The following is a 21166-nucleotide window of genomic DNA, read 5'->3' on the forward strand; positions in this document are numbered from 1 at the left end:
ACAAAATACTCCCAGTCACTCTCATTCCCACTAGGCATTTTTTGCATCACCCACACTACTTCCCCATCCACATATAGTGCAACCCTATAATTCCTATTCAGACCCCCCACCTAGAAACAACATAAACTTTATAACCATGACTATCACACAACTAAATCTGGTCTGTCTTCTCATAATTCTTTACAGCACCACAAGTTATCACTCTAGCAATATCCCTAAACTTAGTAGCACAACACTGCATTATGCACTCTCATACACAGACACCACACATTATAATAATATCTGCCCACACTTATTCGAGAACTACATAACGGACCAATTCAGAACTAAACACACATGCTCTCATTCATACTCCAAAAAAAACACAATACTTTCTCACACTCCTCACCAAACTCCAACATCTGTATAACCATTTTAACAACAGGCTCACCATAAGTTGGGATATCCACCCCAACCCAGGCCCAAATCCATCCTGTCCAACACAAACTGCTCCAACACAAATGTCAGAACATAACACCCCCACTTTCTTCATCCCTGGGCAAATCAACAACAGCAGCAAAACCAACCATCTTTTAATGCTAAATATTAATATTAGAAGTATCAAAAATAAAATACCTGAACTCCAGGCCACAATAGCACACTACTCCCCAGACATAGTTGCTTTAACAGAAACCTGGCTAAATAAAAACATAGTTAACTCAGAAGTTCTCCCTACCGGCTACAATATCATTAGACAAGACAGACCACTTTGTAAAGGGGGTGGAACTGCCTTACTCTACAAGTCCAACTTAATTGTCCATCAATTACCAAACTCCTACCTCTCCCCCAATAATTGGGACATACTTATCTCACAACTTCAACTTCACCCTAAAAAGGTCATCACCACAATTGTGATCTATATTCCACCTGGTAAAACACCTGCTAGCCTTGAAGACTTCTTATCCTGGTGTTCTTCCACATACTCACAAGAAACCCTTATTCTGGGGGACTTCAACCTAGATTGGTTCATCTGTATATCAGAACCACCAAGTAATCTAATAAATCTCCATGGCTACCAGCAGCTAGTCCAAATTCCAACTAGGTGTGATAAAAAATCTAAAAGGAAATCCATCCCTGACTGGGTCCTAACTAGCAACCCCACATTGTACCCTCACACAGGCAGTCTCCCAGACACCTTAAGTGACCACAACATAATATATATGTAGTAGAACAAGCATATGCAAAACCACTAACTATATATCCACTAGAAACACAAATAAATTCTCTCCTGAGGTCCTCAATACTTTACTGTGTAACTGTGACTGGACCCCCCTAAAAACCCTCCCACTTGACCAGGCTGTAGCATATTTCAACAAAACATTTCTACAACACCTAGACACTGTCGCTCCATTGCGCAAAATCAAGGTTAGAACCTCTACAAACCCCTGGCTCAGTAAAGAAACCAAACAAGTCCTCAAGTCCAGAGACACTGCCTGGCGTTACTATCAAAAACAAAGAAACACCAAGCCTAACTAAGTACCAAGAACTGCGCAACCGTGCAAAAAATGCATTAGGATGGACAAAAATCCTACTACACAACATTACAAACTAAATACCAACACAACCCGCAAACATTTTGGAAATATGTAAACCAGCTACTAAAATCCACCCAAAAGGCTACCCCAAACCAACCACCCCTGACACTAAAGTTCCCATCGAAACACAATTCAACTCCCACTTTGTGAACTCAGTTCTATCCTTAGTATCACAGGACAGTTCCTTCCTCACTATCCCCCAACACAAATAACACTAATACAAGCTTTACCCTCAAAACAGTTTCCACCACTTCAATCAAAAGCATGCTCTCCAAACTAAAAACCTCATCAACAGCAGCTGACCTACTCCCCAGCTATTTCTTGAAACTCACAGCAGATGCTATTGCTATCCCAGTCTCCACTCTCATAAACAGATCAATTGTTGAAAACTATGTGCCTAAACTCTGGAAAATATCCTATGTTACACCCATACATAAAGGTGGGACCTCCACTGAACTTAATACCTACAGACCCATTGCTTTACTCTTCCCCCCTGGCCAGAATCCTAGAAACATGCATCCATACCCAGATGCTAAAATATCTCCTAGACAGCAACATCCTGTCACCTACTCAGCATGGTTTCAGACCTGCCCATAGTACCACTACAGCTCTCCTCTGCTTCACAGACACAGTAAACCGTCTCAAAAATGAAGGCCTGCAAGTGTCAACTCTTTTTATGGATATGTCCAAAGCATTTGACACAGTGTCACACCAAATCCTGATAAACAAACTAAACCAATATCATCTATCTAATTCCACTCTTACCTGGTTCCAAAGCTACTTAACTGACAGGTACCAAGCTGTGAAATGGGAAAATTCTCTCTCCTCAGCTGCCCATAACTATAGGAGTCCCACAGAGTTCTATCTTAGGACCACTACTATTCACAGTCTTCACAAATGACCTCCACACCTCCACACAGCATGCATCTATAATTCAGTATGCAGATGACACTACCTTAATCTGTGCTGCACAAAACATTCCCATCCTCCTGCAAACAACTCAACTAGCATTCTCTGATGTTGAAAACTACCTTACCAAAGCCCAACTTATCCTCAATCCAAAGAAAACTCAGTTTATGATTATAACCAGTTCTAACAAAAACGCTAACGGTCAATTCACTATCTACTCCACAAACGCTACTCCAATTGCTCCAGTGGCACAGGCTAAGCTATTGGGAATAACCGTAGACTCCCACCTAAAATTTGATAGTCATCTGAACTTAACTATTAAAAAAGTACATGCCAAACTGGGGTCACTCTACCGTATCAAACCATTTCTTACCAACAACACAAGATCAGCCATTGCTCCCTCCCAACTTCTATCCACCCTACTCTATGCATCTCCCATTCTGACTAATCTCAACAAAACTGAACTAAGCAAAATGGAAGCTTGCTATAACAGAACTGCCCGCTTTGCTGCAAATTGCTCATATAGAACTCAACACTGTACTGCTTTGAGACAGCTCCACTGGCTTGAACTGCCCAACCTCCTAACCTACAATCAGCTCTGCCTCTGTCATTCTATCTATTACCTCCCCAATAAGTGTCCTGCCCTCAAAAACCTAGTACAACATCACTCAGCCAAAAGGCCTCTTAGATCATCAAGCAAACTACTACTAGAAGTCACCAACAGCTACAATAGCTTTGGAGATGCATGATATAGTAGTTCGGTGGCTAAAAAATGGAACTCTGTCCCTACTAGCATTCAAAACACATCATCCAAAGCCTCCTTTAAAGACCTCATCAGGCAACATCTCAAGGAAAGTTGGCAGTGCCATGATTGCTCCCCAGGCTAGTGAAAGTGGATAACATATACATACTAAATCTAGAGCAATTGATAGTTTTTCAATCTTACTCACAAACACTGGCTAATCTGTAATGTATGTACTGTACCTGTGTACTATGTATGTATTCTACCTACATTCCAAAGTTCAGCCGTACACCACAAATCTATTACTTACCTTTATTTTTAAAATTAATATTTTTTTGATTGTTCTCTCCACTGTAACTGTTTGTGCCGCATACCACTGTAAAAACATGTCTCTTGTAATTTGTGTATACTGATCATGTCTGAATAACTAAATGTGTCTGTAATTTTTCTTTGTGGAGCTTTTCTCCCCGGGCCTCTGCAGAAAAAGGGCCTTTTCGGCTCAGTCAGTCACGCCCGGTTAACAAATGTAAAATAAATAAAATAAACAAAAGATACCTAACATCCAATGCTAGACTGTCCCTTGCTCAAGCTTTTCTTCTTCCCTCCCTTCTTTATGCTGCCCCCCCTATATTTACCCATATCCAAACTACTACCTTAAACTTCAACAACCATACCATAAGATAGGTAAATTTGTCACAAACTCCCCATATAATGCACACGACTGCCTACCCCTTAACTCCCTACACTGGCTCGAATCTCCCCACTTATTGCTTTTATCTCCACTTCAAATGCTGCACCCCCTTTCTCTACAAACTTTCATTCTGCCCTGCTCTCTCTCCTCTCATCTCAATCTGTTCTGCTCCTCGTACTCTTAGTACCTCTAACCAACTACTGCTACAAACCCACCAACCCAAAAAACTATCGGCAAATACCTCTACAAATCCTCCATTGCCCAAGCCTGAGACAAACTTCCCAGTGACATCTGTTCCATCATTCACCCATCCCATTTCAAAGAAAAACTCAAGGCTCACCTACTTAACTCTAAAATCTGTCCATGCCAAGCCCCAACCTGATAATTTCACCATCCCCTATGTCATATACCCCCCTTTTTTTCAACTGATTTGACCAAATCATGCCAGCTTTTTTTTTTTGGCCCCAAATCTCTGATACATGCACTGACTAAACAAACCAGTAATGTAAATATGTAATTACACTGCTGCCCTGTAATATAATACAGGTTTACAGCCTTTTAAATTTCTTCTTTTGATTTGTCTAACCTATCCTATTGTTAAATCAGTTTTTTTAATATTCAACACTGTATCACCTTTAAGTAATATCATCTGTTAGTGTAAACTGTGCGTGTAAAACACCTACTTAGTGATTGTATAACTTCTATTGTAAATTGCTGTGTTTCATGGAGCTTTTCTCCTCTGGTCTCCACTGAAAATGGGTCCCAAGCCCAGTTGGACTAACTCTGTTAACAAATGTCAATAAATAAATTAATTAACTAAGGTACAGGGTTTTGAGCCTGAGCAAATTAACCAGCTAGCCCACAGTTATCCCTAAATGGGGCTTTTTACACACACACCACATAACTTGCTGAAGAAGTATCATTTTGTGGAAGTAGCACAAATCTGTCCAGGACGGAGTCCACTTTCATTCCATGGAAGAAGCAGCACAACCATGTAAGGAACAGAACATTAAATTCCGCTTGTGCCAAAAGGAAGAACAAGCTATATTTGCGACAGTGCATGCACAGATGCAACTAGTGTGTGCAACTGGAGTTTTTAAAGAACACCCTTAAAAGCAAAATACGTCTTTTTAGAATTAAAGTTTGACAGTCCCTTGGCTATCAGGCCCCCTCCCAGCCAGTGGGCCCTAGGCGACTGCCTTGGTCGCCTAGTGCTGGATCCAGCTCTGACCCCAAATCATTTGGGGAAAAATATATATATATATAAAATACAGGGAAAGTACTGTTTTCTGGTACAAAATGCAGATGTCCAAGTACTACATATTGCTTTATAATTGTGAAAAGGATTGCAGAAATGTATTAACTTAATTTCCTGTTAAATTGGATAGGAGTGAAACATCCACTGTACTCGAGCTTTGTGTGTGTGTGTGTGTGTGTGTGTGTGTGTGTGTGTGTGTGTGTGTGTGTGTGTGTGTGTGTGTGTGTGTGTGTGTGTGTGTGTACATGCACAGGCTGGGGTGAGGAATTCTGTATAGTCTCTGCACAGCTAACCACATGAAATTTCTGTCTGGTCTAGCATGGGGCGAGGCGTTCTGTATAGTTTGTGTACAGTTAACCACATGAAACATCTCTCTGGTCTAGCATGACTTATTCACTTATGTCATGCCTGTTCAGCTTAGGTCAGACTGCCATATCGCTAAAGAGTACGAACTGTGAGTGTAGATGAATGTCAGCTGAAAAGTCAGAGGGAAAGAAAATAAATAAAAGCAAGTGGTTTAATAGGTTGAAGAAAAATTTGTGCTGGCAAGTGTAAAGCCTGCAATGTTGGCACTATAGAAAGACAAAGCACCATCAGTTCTGTTAGAAAAGACAATCTGGTGTTAAGGTATGGGAAAGCAGTTTGTGTAAAGTTAACTAAATGCACAAACGACTTCTCGTTGGGTCACATAAATGCTTTACAAAAAGGGAACTTGCATCATGCGGTAAATGTGTACACGTAACTTGCCTGTGCGTGCAAACAGTTTACAGACTGGTATTTTTCAGTGGCATCTGTTGTACAAAGTGATTTATAATGCGCAAGCTAAACTTGCATAAGAAACCAATCTGCTTTTTTTAACAGTACATTAAAAAGTTAAGTGAAGGTGTACATTTACTTATATTGTTTGAAGCACTATAGATGTGGCTTTGTATCAAAAGGAATATTTGGAAAGTGGGGAGTTTATAGATAGTATTGCATATGTACATTTGTAATTTAAAGCTGTGGTTCTACATTATTGCTGGTTAAGTAATAATTGTGTTCAGACAGTATTACTGGAAGTAACGGATTCTAGTATAGAAGAAATGTTCCGTGCCTTACACTTTACAGTAATGACAATTTACACTTATTTGAGTGTCCAGCTGGGAAGAATCCATTTTCAGTGGAGTCCCACTTAACCATTTACATCTATAAATACTCAAAAAAAAAAACAGCACATCTAGTCGAGTTAAGCTAATAGAGATTGTGTCTTACTAGTAGATATGCAAGTGACAGTACACCCACAAATCTAGCAGAGTTAGTACAATCACTAATAAACACTTGGATTATATTACAAAAAAAAGATATAACTGGGTAGAACTTATGTCTATACAACTTCATGTATGCTTTGTTATACTACATTCATTCACGGAAATGTTTCTGTAACAAGGGCCCACTGACCAGATGTGCAACTGGAAAGCTGAAAATTGTAAAGGACAGAAGGATGTACACAGACATTGAACTGAATGATGTAGTCGGTCAGTACAGAGTGCCTGAACTGGAGCAACTGGCAAACGGTGTGAGGTATGAAAGATTCAGTATCTAGAAGTATTAAACAAAAAGTAATCTCAGGGTCGTGTGTGCCATTTGAGAGGAATAAGGAGTGAAACTAAAGTAACCAAATACTATATGAACAGCATCTCTAATCTCTGACTAGAGGTTGTTTTCACGTGTACTGTTAACAAAAGAAATACAGTACTGTGTTTAAATGGTGGACCTAGTCACTGGAGATAGACTAATGTGTAAAGGTGTGATCAAGGTGTCTGAAACGCACCTTTGTGATATTCCACGATGAAGTGCAAGTACTGCATCTGCTTTCTGGTCACATGTGACGTGTACAGCTGTGTTTTAATGGGTCTTATTGAAGTGAAACTTTAGTCACCAGTAGTGTGAGTTCGGAGTGAAACAAAAGGAAGTGACACTCCACCGGGCAGTGGCACTGCTCTATACACAGGGACAGACTTCTGTTGAGAAATGCACCAGCACAAAATCTGTTTTTAGGGGATTGGGAAGTGTGTGTATGGCGGGGGGGTGTTAGTGTGAAAACTGATAGATTTTTAGAAGGTGCTGACAGAAACACCTCTTTGGGGGTTGCACTCCATGACCAGTGAGAAAATTCACAGAAAAAAATTTGCTTGTCAGTGGTTAGTTTTCCACATCGGACATTTCAAGCTTGCATATTCCAGAAATAAACCAGGTAGGGCACTGGGAACGTTTGCAGTACTTGGAAATGGAAAGCGCCACAGGCTTAACTGCTTCCAGAAAATGTACATTATACATACTACCGCACTGTTCTTGTATGATACATTACAGTGCTTGCGCATTTATGCCGGTATCTGAGGGGGCTAGTAAATTGGTACATTTTTATCATTCTATACAAAGTCTGCCTGGGATGGCTGTGGTGGTGCAGTGGTTAGCATTGTCGCCTCACAGCAAGAGGTTCTCTAGTTCAATTCTTTGCTCGAGCACCTTTTGTGTGGAGTTTGTATATCCTCACCGCAATCAAGTGACATTAAAGACATGCAGGTAGGTGTGTGCGTGAATGGGTGTGCCTTCTTTGAAGGTTGGGTGTTGGGCTGGCAACTCGGCACCGCAACAATCCCCTGCCAATCATCAGCGGACCGGAGTTCCACTGTGGTGACCCCTAACCGGGAGAAGCCGAAATACATTGCTTTTACAAAGTCTGCCTGGGACTATTTCCTGGTGAAGGACTTGTACCTCTCAACATCTTAGAGCTAGAAATCTGGGCAAAGCCTGACAAAATGGGGGGACAGATTTTAAATACTGCTCTTATAAACTTAGAAAGTTGCTAGAATATCATGATTTGTGTTAACATGCATTTTCTGAAGGATTTGAAGTCAGAAACTTGGATCATTATTTAGTGACCTCATTCCTCAGATCATACCAGTGATTTGCCAGAAAATTACAAATTTTATGAGGAACAGATCAAAAATATCAGGAAAAAATCTGTTCGTTCTGCGGAAATCTGGACAGTTGAGAGGTATGTGTAGTTTCTACAGAAGACAGTTTATCAAAGCATTTGCTTCAAACTGTAAGTATAACCTGGTCTATCACAATTAACACCAAAGCTGTGTGTCAGTAATACAGTTGGTCCATTTTCCATAGCTGAAATGTATTTAAGTTTGATGATTGTTGAGGAAAGGAACAGAGCCCCCGGTATTTAGTCAGAATACTGACATTTAAAGTTTTGCATGCCACATACATATTTCAGTTAAAAACAGTTCAGCATTGCAAAGTGATATGAACATTGTAGCTTTTTCTACAGTGTAGTTCATGTTACAAAATAAGGAAATGTAGTTGTGTGCTTGCTTTTGCAGTTTGGCTTACCCTGTGCCGTCTTGCTAACATTTTCATCTTGCTGCATAACCAGCTTAGTACTTTTGAGTTTTGTAAGCTACAAAAACATTTGCAAACTAGACTTAATCTAAGCGGTTCATTTGCCAACTCTCATGTGACCCAAGTATTGGTACCAAATGGTACTAAAAACTGTTACTCTTAAGTACAGTGTACAGAACAGCCACATACTGGTTCACACTCCTAACCTCCAGAGGGAAGGACCACCGGTTATGGTGAAGCAAAGATGTTCTTCGTGTTTCACTGTTGCAGTCATCACTTTTGGGTTATCTGCTTGCAGTAGCCCTCAGTCGGCCTGATTAACAAAGTCTTGGGTCCTATGTCGGTTGCTGTCCCTTCTACCATAACGTCAGGGGTATAAAACATACAGCCGATGCCATTACATCAGTCTTTCTTGCCATGCGGTGCACGAAGCAGAAGCAGTTTGCAAGTGCTGGTCGGCCGACTCCTGAAACTTTCATTTTCGAGTTTCATATCCGAAGTCTTCAACTAAAGCTAAGTACCCTGTTGGGGGTAACTTTTTTTCTTGCTCCTTACCAATGTCAGTAAAAGTTAATAATTGCATTACTTGTGGAAGCAAATACCTCATAAAGATTTTCATTCGTTCTGTATTCCTTGCCTAGGCCCTGACCACAAGGTACTGTGCTGTCTGTTTCGGTTTTGTGCTTTATTTAATCAGCGCACTATCCGTCTGTATATTTTCGCCTCAAAATCTTTCTGTTCTGTTGAATTATCCTGAAATGTTGTTTATGATACTGGTGTTTCTGTTACTACTGACAAAACATTTATGTCTGAAGTCAACAACTTTTCTAGTTATTTAAAGTCTTGTTAAAGGAGTTTAATTTCATTATTTCTTTATTTTAATAAGCTCTATCTAGCTTTGCTAGATCATCCTTATAGTTTGGAACACCATGGTAATGTTGATAGTACCCAGGTTGTCAATGAAGGGAATCTAAACACAAATTTGGTTTGTTCTCTGAGTGCTGATTGTCAACAAATTCAAAATTTGGTTAGGAAAGATTTATCTTGTTTGTAGAAATGACTCTAGTTTACAGGACCTTATGTTAATATAAGTTTATGCAGCACATGTCCAGCATTTTATGTTGGGATGACTAGTAGATGTCTGAGGAATTTGATTTGTTAATTAATTGTTTAATTTTGACTGTATTTAAACTTGTTTTGTGAAGTGTTTTATTTATTCTGATTGCTGCATCTGTTGTGGTCTTCTCTGATTTATTTGTTCATTTGGCTTTTTTGTGGATTATCCTGAAATGTCATAGGTTAGCCATCCGACTACCAAGATTCCGAAAAAAATGCAAGGATAAAGACAAACAGGCCGCCGAGGTCCAAAACTGCTGACGACGCTTCTCCTAAGCCAGTTGCCAGTTCACCTGTACTCAGTGAGGTGCTTTTGCAGCCCCTGATACCTGCTACTTCTGATTCGCAGGCCTCTACTGAGACCCATTCAGAGTCCGGTATGCCGCGAGATGCTTCAACTATGGAACCTGCGAATGTCTCTACCTTGGATCAGTCCAGAGCCGCTGTGCAGGCATCTGTTTCTGAGGGTGTATTCAGGCCTACAGACTTGCATATTAAACCAACGCCTCCTTCTTTTAGGCCTAAATCTTGAACCATGCCTAAAATGCCCAGGCTGCATGCTCAGGCCTCTATGCCTAAAATACAAATAAGAATGGCTGAAGATCTTCCAACTCTAATCAGGGGAAGCCAGCCTCCCCCTTCTAAGAGACCTAGGACTGAAGTTGTTTATGAATCTTCTGATCTGAATTCTGTTTTTTCTGACTCTTCTGATGACCTGGATTTGCCCTTAACTACTTATGAAGATTCTGATGCAGAGGACTCAATTCCCTCTGCTTCCCCTCCAGAGGATTTCTCTTTTGGGGAAACCTTACATGCTCTTAGGGAGCATTTCCACTGGGAAAGCCAGGATTTTTCTGATTCAAAAAAGAGACTCTGGGTTTTTGCACTCCTGCCTCAGCATAGGCCTTTAGCTATTCCTCCAGTACTAGACATTGATGATGCTCTTTTGGAATCTAGTTTGGCCCCTGATTCCTTGCCTCCTGCTCCCAGAAAACCTGACAGATATTACAGGGTTCCTGATTCACACAAGTTCCCTTTAAAAAATCCTTTTGCAGATCCAGAGACTATTTCACAGGGACCCAAGGGCATTAAGGCTTCTACTGCTAAAGATCCTACCCCTTCTGATAGAGACTGCAGGGTGCTGGATAGATGGGGTAAGAAGGTTTACACTTCTGCAACCTTGGCCATTAAGGCTTTAAACTGCCAGTTTCATATGTTAAAGTATGAACAGCATGTTGTTGGATTGCTTAAACAGAAAATTGTTGATTCCTGACTCTGCAGAACATAAAGAATTACAGCATTTAATGCATTCTGTTGAACAGGTTGGAAAACATACTTTGCAATGTGGATTTGATTCTTTAGAGGCTTCTTACAGGGCTGATGTTACTGGTTCAGTGCTCAGAAGGCATGCTTGGCTTAAGGAGCAATCTTTACCTGATCATGTTAAAGCTAAATTGTTGGATGCTCCCTTAAATCAGGACCGCCTGTTTGGCAACAAGGCTGAGGAAGTTCTTAAAAAGATGGAAGATAAAGCTAAATCTATGCAAACTGTTAACGATTTCTTACAAGTTCAGCCTCCTAGATTTAGTAGTCACTGGCCCTGTAAGAATTTGTCCTTTCCAGCCTCTTCAAGGTCTTTTCAAGCCAAACCCAGATATAGCAGAAACCCCAGGTTTCAGTCCCAGGGGACACAAAAGACTAAGCAGTTGGGGGTTTATGCACCCAAATCAGGGAGTAGTAAGACCCCCCCCCTATGGAAAACTGTCTCAATGACTTACTTCTAAAACGTCCAAGCACTTCCCAACTGAATGCTCCTTTAGGCGGAAAGATATGCAGGCCAAAAACTGGGAACTCATTACCCAGGGCAAATGGGTTTCTGTGTCCCAAAGATACAGATTTCACTTCCACACCTTACCAACACCAAGCGGGTGACCAGATCTAGCCCCAAATCAGTGGGCAGAGGCCCAAAATCAAGTACTCTCTTAAGCATGGGGGCTGCTCAGTTGGTACCAGAAGAGGAAAAGGGACAAGGGTTCTATTCGAGACTTTTCCTGGTACCCAGAAAAGGCAATACATGGCATCCTATCCTGGACCTTCCTACTCTAAATACCTTCCTGGTGATTCCAAAATTCAAGATTCTAACTCTTCACCAGCTGCTTCCTATGCTAGGCAAAGATGCATGGTTGGCAACACTAGACTTAAAAAAGCATACCTGCACATCCCTATCAGGGAGTCTTGCAGAAAATATGTACGCTTCAAAGCAGGGTACATGCACTATCAGTTCTCTGCACTGCCCTTTGGCTTATCTGCTGCACTCAGGGTATTCACAAAGTGCCTAGCTCCAGTCATTGCATTCTGCAGGCAAATAAATATTCAAATATATCCATATTTGGACGATTGTCTAATTCAGGCAGCCAGGACATACTTTTGAATCATCTGGCCTTTGTTCAAAGGGTACTGACTTGTCTGGGGTACACCATAAATGAAAAAAAATCACAACTGGTACCCTGTCGACAAATTATATTCCTGGGAGCAAGCTTGAATACAACTTCCCAGATGGCTTTCCTCACTCCAGAGAAATGGATTCATTTGACAACCTACTTCAAACAAGTGGCCACAAAAACCCAGTTATCTGCAAGGCAAATACTGCAAGCCTTGGGGTTCATGGCTTCCTGCATTCTTCTAATTCAATATGCAAGGCTGCATATGAGGAAACAGCAATGGTATCTCAAAAGCCTATGGTGTCAACATTCACAGGATCTAGAGGCAATGATTCCTATCATACCTTGCCTATGCCTAGAGTTCCTTTGTTGGGCAGAGGCCTGCCACCAAAACAGGGGACTACCATTCACACTACCCCCTGCCACCCAAACCTTAACAGACGCATCAGACTATGCATGGGGGGGCCTACCTGGCAGGGAAGTGCATTCAGGGCAAATGGAACCCAAGTCAAATGCACCTGCATATCAATCAAAAAGAAATGTTCGCTGTACAGAATGCTCTGACGGCCTTCAAGGACCACATTCTTCAGGACAATTAATAAGGACATACAACACCACTGTTATGTGGTACATAAACAAGCAGGGGGGGTACACATTGTTACCCCTTCTGCAGACTAGCCATGGCATTGTGGAACACAGCCCTGAGCTATCAGGTACATTTATAAGTTGAATTCCTGCCAGGAAAACGAAATACACTGGCAGACTAAGCAGAAACCTCATGGACCCACACGAGTGGAAACTGGAACCAAGGATTTTCAACATGTTGACCAGAAAATGGGGGAGCCCAGATATAGACCCATTTGCCCCCCCCAAAAAAAAAACTATCAATTGGACAAATTCTGCACAAGGACTCACCACAAGCAAGCTTGGAAAGTGGATGCTCTGTCCTTCAGCTGGAAAAACCTATCCGTTTATGACTTTCCTCCTCTGCCTCTGCTCTCCAAAGTACTACTAAAGATCAACCAAGACAAACCAAGGACGATTTTGATTGCACCAGACTGGCCACACCAACACTGGTGTACCCCCTCTTGTGCAGTGTCACTGTGGGCCCCATGGCCCCTGCCTCAGACTCCTACTCCTATTGTCTCAGCAGGAAAACCAAATTCTGCATCCTCAACTTCAAACACTGAATCTAGCAGCCTGGGTAATTACATAATTTCTCCTTTACCATCCCTCAGTAAACCAGTGATGGATGTCATTTTAGAGGCAAGGAGGCCTAGTACCAGAAAGTCTTACACTGAAAAATGGAAAAGATTCTGTGCCTGGAACCAGTCTCAAGGGATGAGCACAACAGTGCCCAATTTACCTCAGATCTTACAATACTTAACTGAGATGCTTCATAAGGGCCTGTCTTTCTCCTCCATCAAAATTCATTCCTCAGCCATCTCAGCTCATTATAACACAGAACCCACCCCTCTTCTCTCATCCACTGCTTAAGCAGTTCCTCAGAGGGGCCAAAAATCTATGACCGTCCAGGAGAGCTCCAATTCCAGCCTGGGACCTTTGTATTGGAAAAGCTCACCCTTCCTCCTTTCAAGCCAGCTGCCACTGCAGACTCAAAATTCCTTTCTTGGAAAACAGCTTTCCTTTTAGCAATCACTTCAGCAACAAGGGTATCTGAATTACAGGCCCTCATGGCAGTGGAGCCTTTCATCAACTTTCATGCGGACAGGGTGTCCCTCAGGACCAATCCCTCCTTCATGCCCAAGGTGGTATCCAGTGTGACCTTAATCAGTCCATACATTTGCCAACCTTCTTTCCTAATCCACAGGACAAAGGGGAACGGATTCTACACTGCTTAGACGTGCACAGACAACTTGGATTCTACTTGGACAGAACTAAACCTCAAAGGAAATCTGATCAACTGCTGGTGGCATTTGCTGCAGGGGCAGAGGGGAAGGCTATTTCAAAGCAAACTATATTTCCAAATGGATAGGTCATTGCATTCTTTTTTGCTACAAACACCATGGACAACCTATCCCCCAGGGGATCCAGACCCCACTCTACCAGGGCTGCATCTACCTCTACAGCCTTTCTCAGAGGCATCCCTACCAGGGACATCCTAGAAGCTGCAACTTGGAGTTCTGTACATACTTTCACCAAACATTATCATCTGCCAGTTTTCTCTAAATCCAGAGCTGGCTTTGCCACTGCAGTCTTGCAGGGCCTTTTAGCTAGTCCTAATTCTATTTAAATTCCTCCTCCCATCCTTAGCTTTGGTAATCTACCCAAAAGTGATGACTGCAACAGTGAAACACAGTTGTGTACACTTACCATAAATGTAGATGTTAGTGTATTCACTGTTGCAGTCCTGGTTACCCGCCCTCCAGCCCCCTTCTTTTTCTTTTTTGGCTATACCTCTACTTTCCTTTACTATTTTCAAACGCTTTTTGGTGTATTTGCTTTTTTGTTGGAGGTATAACATTGTATATTTATAGATTTACTTGCTTCCCATTAAAGGGACACCTGACATCTGGGGCAAGAAAAACTGATTGTAATGGCGTCTGCTGCATGTTTTATACCCCTGATGTCCTGATGTCATGGAAGAAGGGACAGCAACCGATGCAGGACCCAAGACTTTGTTAATCAGGCTGACTGAGGGCTACTGCAAGCAGATAACCCAAAAGTGATGACTGCAACAGGGAATACACTCTAACATCTACATTTATGGTAAGTGTACACATCTGTACTTTCCTAATCTGCAGCACAGACATGTTCTGCACTATGCAGTCCTGCACTGTGAGAAAACAGTTGTGTGCAAAATAAGTAAATATATACATATATAATGCAGCTGGTTACTGAGGTACTCCTTGCTAAAACTTTCATAAGTAGTCTGTGGAGGGTAGTGTTTGGAGAAAGTGCATTTTTGTAGAGTATTTTGTGAGTATTTTCACTCTATGTAAAACATACAGCAGTGCCTTGCCAAGTGATGCAAACTTGGCATTGAAATTCATGAAACATAAATGCCTGTAAAGAGTAATAGTTTCTAATTATTTTTTGCTCAGCTAATGGCTGTCAAAGTTAGTGTGATAAGGCTAATCTGTAAAGCAATTGTTATACTAGTCAGTGATCCTTTCCTGGTAAGGGCACACTTAGTTTTGCCAATGTTTTTGCACCCCTACTGGTTTATTCCTTTTGCACAGACTTGGTCAATTATTTAAAACCCGTATTATTGACAAGGAATGCTTATATGTTTACTGATCATCGATGACAAACTTACAGTAAAAGTTTCCAGAGTCTTAATTAAGCTTGAGCTTGACTGCTTGGATTCATCGGTCTTAAAAATCATGTCAGAACGGACCATGAATGACCAATGTACAGTAAGAGAGAACAAGAGAGGTCCTGCCTTAGCTAGGTTGCTTAGTTTCAGTGGTCTTAAATCCTGTTGGCGAACCCTGCTTACTGTACTGAGCGCTTGTGTGTGCATGAGTGTGTGCGAGAGAGCGTGTGTGTGTGAGTACCTGAGATTGAGATGCACAAGGATCTTACAATTTGCTCAAAAATCCACCAGTGGTCTAGGTGGCACTCTGAATAACAGTGAGCTTTGTGGGGCTCAAATGTTATGAAGCAACAATGGATACAAGTGAAGTTTAACTACATTCCTCGGTTAATGGGTCTGCTTCCCTACTTTACTTTTCTTTCACATTCTTCAGGATGAATGCACCTGAATTCTGTTGAACTGAAGGTGCACACCATCTTCAGTAGACTGTCAGAATTACGATGGGCTCTGAAAAAGTAAAATAAACGTGCTCATCATTGGGTGCGGAGATGATGTGGAGAGAACACAAAATCAGTTAATGAAAATGAGTTTGTAGTTTCACAAGTAATGCATTTTAATACAAAATACCAAGTGTAAATGTCAGATTAACTTTTTTGGAGGTGCATCCAAAGAATTTATACTTTTGGAAATTGGCTCAGACAAGCAATTTTATTAACTAGCATGGTGTTTATTTGTGTGTGTGTGTGTGTGTGTGTGTGTGTGTGTGTGTGTGTGTGTGTGTGTGTGTGTGTGTGTGTGTGTGTGTGTGTGTGTGTGTGCAAAGCATGTTAGAATGTTAGAAGTTAAACTTCTGTAAGGAAGTGTGAACATGTACTTAGTTATGAGTGCTGACAAATGCCACAGCTGTTACTTAGCATTGTGTGCAAGTATGCATCTCCTTAACTTCTGAGAGCCTGCCTTTGCTGTGTTTTGAGAAGCAGTGCTGTATACAAAGCAAATGTTTGCATGTGTTGCTCCGGTGGAATCCACAGAATCCGTATTCTCTGCACCTGTAAATGCCACAGCTGTTACTTAACATTATGTAAATGTTTGTACCCCCTAAGTTCAGTAGATCTAATTTAGATTTAGAGATGTGCAGGTGCAGTGAGTACTGTTTCTATGGCAACCATGCACATCATTTCCTGGTTAATCAGGAATCTCTTCATAAAAGTGGCAGTAGTAGTTGTAATGCTGTTAGTTACCATTGTTGGAAGGACTACATTTTTGGTTTACAGTGCTGAAAGTATGTTTCCAAATCATGCCAGCTATTTCCTCTGATGTCACTGCATTTGGCATGCATTGTATAGCTATGATTATTGCATTCTTATTGAAACAGGGTACTTATTAGTAACTGTTTTTGTGCCATTCATTCATACACAGCTATTTGCAAATGCCTGTTTGGAAGTTTAGTCCTTCATTTTTTTGCTTTAGGACAGTACTTGGTTTTGCCTTTTCTTAGATGAATGCAAGATTGACAGCAAATGACCAAGTTTTAAGAAAGATCAGGAAAACAAATGTTCTTTTTCATCAAAAATACCTTAAAATATGGACAAGTACCATTTAAAAGTATAGTTTTAGGCAAGCTTTTGTCTTGATATGCAGGTCTGTTTAGTAGTAATGGGTCGAATGTCACTTGCACTGTAAACTGTTTAATGTGAGCTAATCTGTGGAACAAACTACATTCTGTCCCCCAAATTACATAAACATTAAGGCAATACTAACATCTAAAACATTAGAAGCAGAAAAAGAGCAAACATTTTTGTAAGTCCCCTGCGCCCCCACCCCTTTCATTCTCATTCTGAAGTTACACAACTTCAAAGAAATGGCAAATACATATATGACCATCCCTGACTTTGTGAGGTTGTGACAGAAATAATTACACTAAAAAAAAAAAAAGCATTGCTTCAACCATCAAAGTAACACTTTGGATCTAGCTAACCATGTAAATGTGAAGTCATTCAAGCCAGTAAAAGTACACTCACCAAGATAAGCTTATGCCATATGCTAGGGAACCTAAAAATGCACAGATATCAGTGGTCACTGAACATCTTCAAGCCTAAAGGTTAGAACCACAACTATGAACTCCAAGTTGTGTAGGTAGTGTAGTCAAATGTGGTCAGGTTTGGTACTGGACAAAGCCACCTGCTCATATTTACATTAGCAATGCTTGGAAGTCTTCTTTTGGCTTTTCCTGGTTAGGGGTCGCCACAGTGGATCACTTGTCCGCTCATGATTGGCAGTGGAGTTTTACGGTGTCAAGTTGCCAGCCCGGCGCCCAGCCTTCCACAGAAGGCACACACATGCATGCACTCAAACCTAGGGCCAATTTAGAGCGTCCAATCCACCTACAGCATGTCTTTGGGATGTGGGAAGAAACCGGAGCACCCGGAGGAAACCCACCCGACCACAGGGAGTACATGCAGACTCTGCACAGAAGGCACCCCAGCCGAGGATCAAACCGGAGAACCTCTTGCTGTGAGGCGGCAACACTAACTGCTACACCACCATGGCCACCATGGAATGCTTGGAAGTATTACTTCCTAATTGTAGGAAGTTTGTGAGTTCTATTCTGACGAGAAGAGTTGTTTGCGGCTTCTCACTTGTAATTTACAAAGATCATTCAAAGTGATTTGTGAGAATCGTAGCCCAGGTAATAGTTTAAGATGCTGCTTTTAATAGTATTTTACTAAAAGTTTGTCACTCACTGTTTGTCCAGTTGTCTGGATGTCGGTCTAAGGAAGTGTATATAATTCAGTTGTCAATGTTTTACTGGTTTGAACACAATTTATTAACAAAACACGGAAATGCTACTGCATTTTTTTCATTTAATGGAGTTAATCTCGATCAGGTGTATCAAAGTCATAATAAATACCACATTTTGACTTTCACCAACAAAAAATGTTTCCTGATCTGAATGTTTGCATTTTGTGTTGCATAATATTAGACAAGGGAAATTGAAATGGCAGTGAAAGGAATGAATGTGTATGTATATCACTTCTAAAATAATTCCTAATAGTGACGGATTGGGTGGTTTTATGGTTGCCTCATGTAGTTTCTTTCCCTTCTCTTCTGTTGTGATGCTAAGAAGAGTTAACCTCTTGCTTTCGCTTCCCAGTACTGATGTTTTGGAGAGCACTGTTGTGTTAGTACGGCAAGTTAATGGCATTCAGGTTTGTGATCACGTGTGATTCAAACAATTTTACACCTGTATGTGTGTTTTTCCTGTGTTAAAGCAACCCCCACACACACACACACACACACACACTGGTTTAATTTAATTGAAATTTGCAGTTGCTGAGTTGTTTTACTGTGCTGAAAGCCAGAACCACGTAAATGGTGGTCTGAAGTCTTTGATCTGTAAATGTCAGTAAAATGCCTGTGCTGGACACCAGAAGACAGACATAACCTTTGTAGCATTTCTGGCTTTTATGTACAGTACTGTGAGCAATGGATGAACAACCAACATAATGACAGGTCTGCTTTCCATTGTAGGTACATAATGGAAAAACTTTGCTAGAGCTTGACTTTAGAAGAATGGAGGGAAAAAGAGAGAACAATTACCATAGAAGCATTGCATGGGGGTTGGGGGAGTGAAACCCTAGAACTCCAATTCTTTAATCATTTTACATAGTAGTAAATCCTACAGTCCTACAATTCACTTCAGATATAGAATGTCATTTTGAAAGTTGTTGTTGTCTTTTGGCTTTTCCCGGTTAGGGGTCTCCACAGTGGAACTCTGGTCCACTAATGATTGGCAGTAGATTTTCACGGTGCCAGCTCGACGCCCAACCTTCAACGAAGGCACGCCTATTTTCAATAAAATACATTTTAGATGTGAATGTGTATTAATGCCTACATGTGTGCATTATGCCAAAAAAAATATATGAATGATGTAGTTATTCTCTGAGAAGAAGGGAAGGGTGGGGGCTAATTACTGCTGTTTGATGGTGGTAAGTGGTGGGGGGGTAATTACTGCAATCTGATGCTGGGAAGCATGGGCGAGTAATTTACTGCCATCTGATGTTGGGAAGCATGGGGCAGTAATTACTGCCATCTGATGTTGGGAAGCATGGGAGAGTAATTACTGCCATCTGATGTTGGGAAGCATGGGGCAGTAATTACTGCCATCTGATGCTGGGAAGCATGGGAGAGTAATTACTGCCATCTGATGTTGGGAAGCATGGGGCAGTAATTACTGACATCTGATGTTGGGAAGCATGGGAGAGTAATTACTTCCATTTGATCGGAAGCATGGACGAGTAATTACTGCCATCTGATGTTGGGAAGCATGGGGCAGTAATTACTGCCATCTGATGTTGGTAAGCATGGGGCAGTAATTACTGCCATCTGATGTTGGGAAGCATGGGAGAGTAATTACTGCCATCTGATGTTCGGAAGCATGGGGGAGTAATTACTGCCATCTGATGTTGGGAAGCATGGGGGAGTAATTACTGCCATCTGATGTTGGGAAGCATGGGGCAGTAATTACTGCCATCTGATGTTGGGAAGCATGGGGCAGTAATTACTGCCATCTGATGTTGGGAAGCATGGGGCAGTAATTACTGCCATCTGATGTTGGGAAGCATGGGAGAGTAATTACTGCCATCTGATGCTGGGAAGCATGGGCGAGTAATTACTGCCATCTGATGCTGGGAAGCATGGGAGAGTAATTACTGCCATCTGATGTTGGGAAGCATGGGAGAGTAATTACTGCCATCTGATGTTTTGGGAAGCATGGGAGAGTAATTACTGCCATCTGATGTTTTGGGAAGCATGGGAGAGTAATTACTGCCATCTGATGTTGGGAAGCATGGGGCAGTAATTACTGCCATCTGATGTTGGGAAGCATGGGGCAGTAATTACTGCCATCTGATGTTGGGAAGCATGGGAGAGTAATTACTGCCATCTGATGTTGGGAAGCATGGGCGAGTAATTACTGCCATCTGATGTTGGGAAGCATGGGGCAGTAATTACTGCCATCCTTCTTTGGTACAGTTCAGTCATTTACCTTGGCTTGCTTGAATGGGGTCATTGAGCTGGGGTTCTGTACTTGAGAGAGTTGCATCCTACTGACCTCTGCACCACGTCCACTCTGACTGAAAGGGATACTCATGGTTACAGATCCCATTTCCTCAGAAGGGGGTTTGAATAGCTCTTCCCACGCAAGCTGTACTGTGGATGCATTTGCACGTTTGTGTTACATCGTGACTGTTCCTGGACTGAATTAAAGACAAGTTTGGTCATGAGCGATGTCGGACATACCTTGGACTCTTCGGCTGCAAATTTTTGCACTCTTCAGTGGTGTATATTTCCAGCCAAAGATGTTTCCTTAGTTATGCAATTAATTGTTCCCAGCAGATGCTTTCTCACCAGAACTCGCAGATCTGAGCTCTTTAACTACCCTGAAAGCACAGTTTTTATACTATCAGGAGGACTAGTAATCTACTTCCCTTTGTGAAGGATAGCGCATGTGGTGAGGGCAATCTGTTATTAGTCAAATGGCTACCTAACGGTCATGTCCAGGATTTTCAGTGGTGTTAGTGTCTCAGTTTACAGCCATTCTTTCTCCCCCTTGCCCCTCACAGCTACAGGTCAACTGCAAAGAGGCATGAAAAGCACAGAACACCAATCTGACCACTTCTTTAAAGTTCTCAGTCCATTTTTTCTATATCCCCAGAATTAAATGTAATCAAACATCCATTCTCACAGTTCTGTTTGTGCCC

This window comes from Protopterus annectens, chromosome 13.part0 (assembly GCF_019279795.1).
Source record: "Protopterus annectens isolate FY-2018-M chromosome 13.part0, PAN1.0, whole genome shotgun sequence".
Classification (NCBI taxonomy): domain Eukaryota; kingdom Metazoa; phylum Chordata; order Ceratodontiformes; family Protopteridae; genus Protopterus; species Protopterus annectens.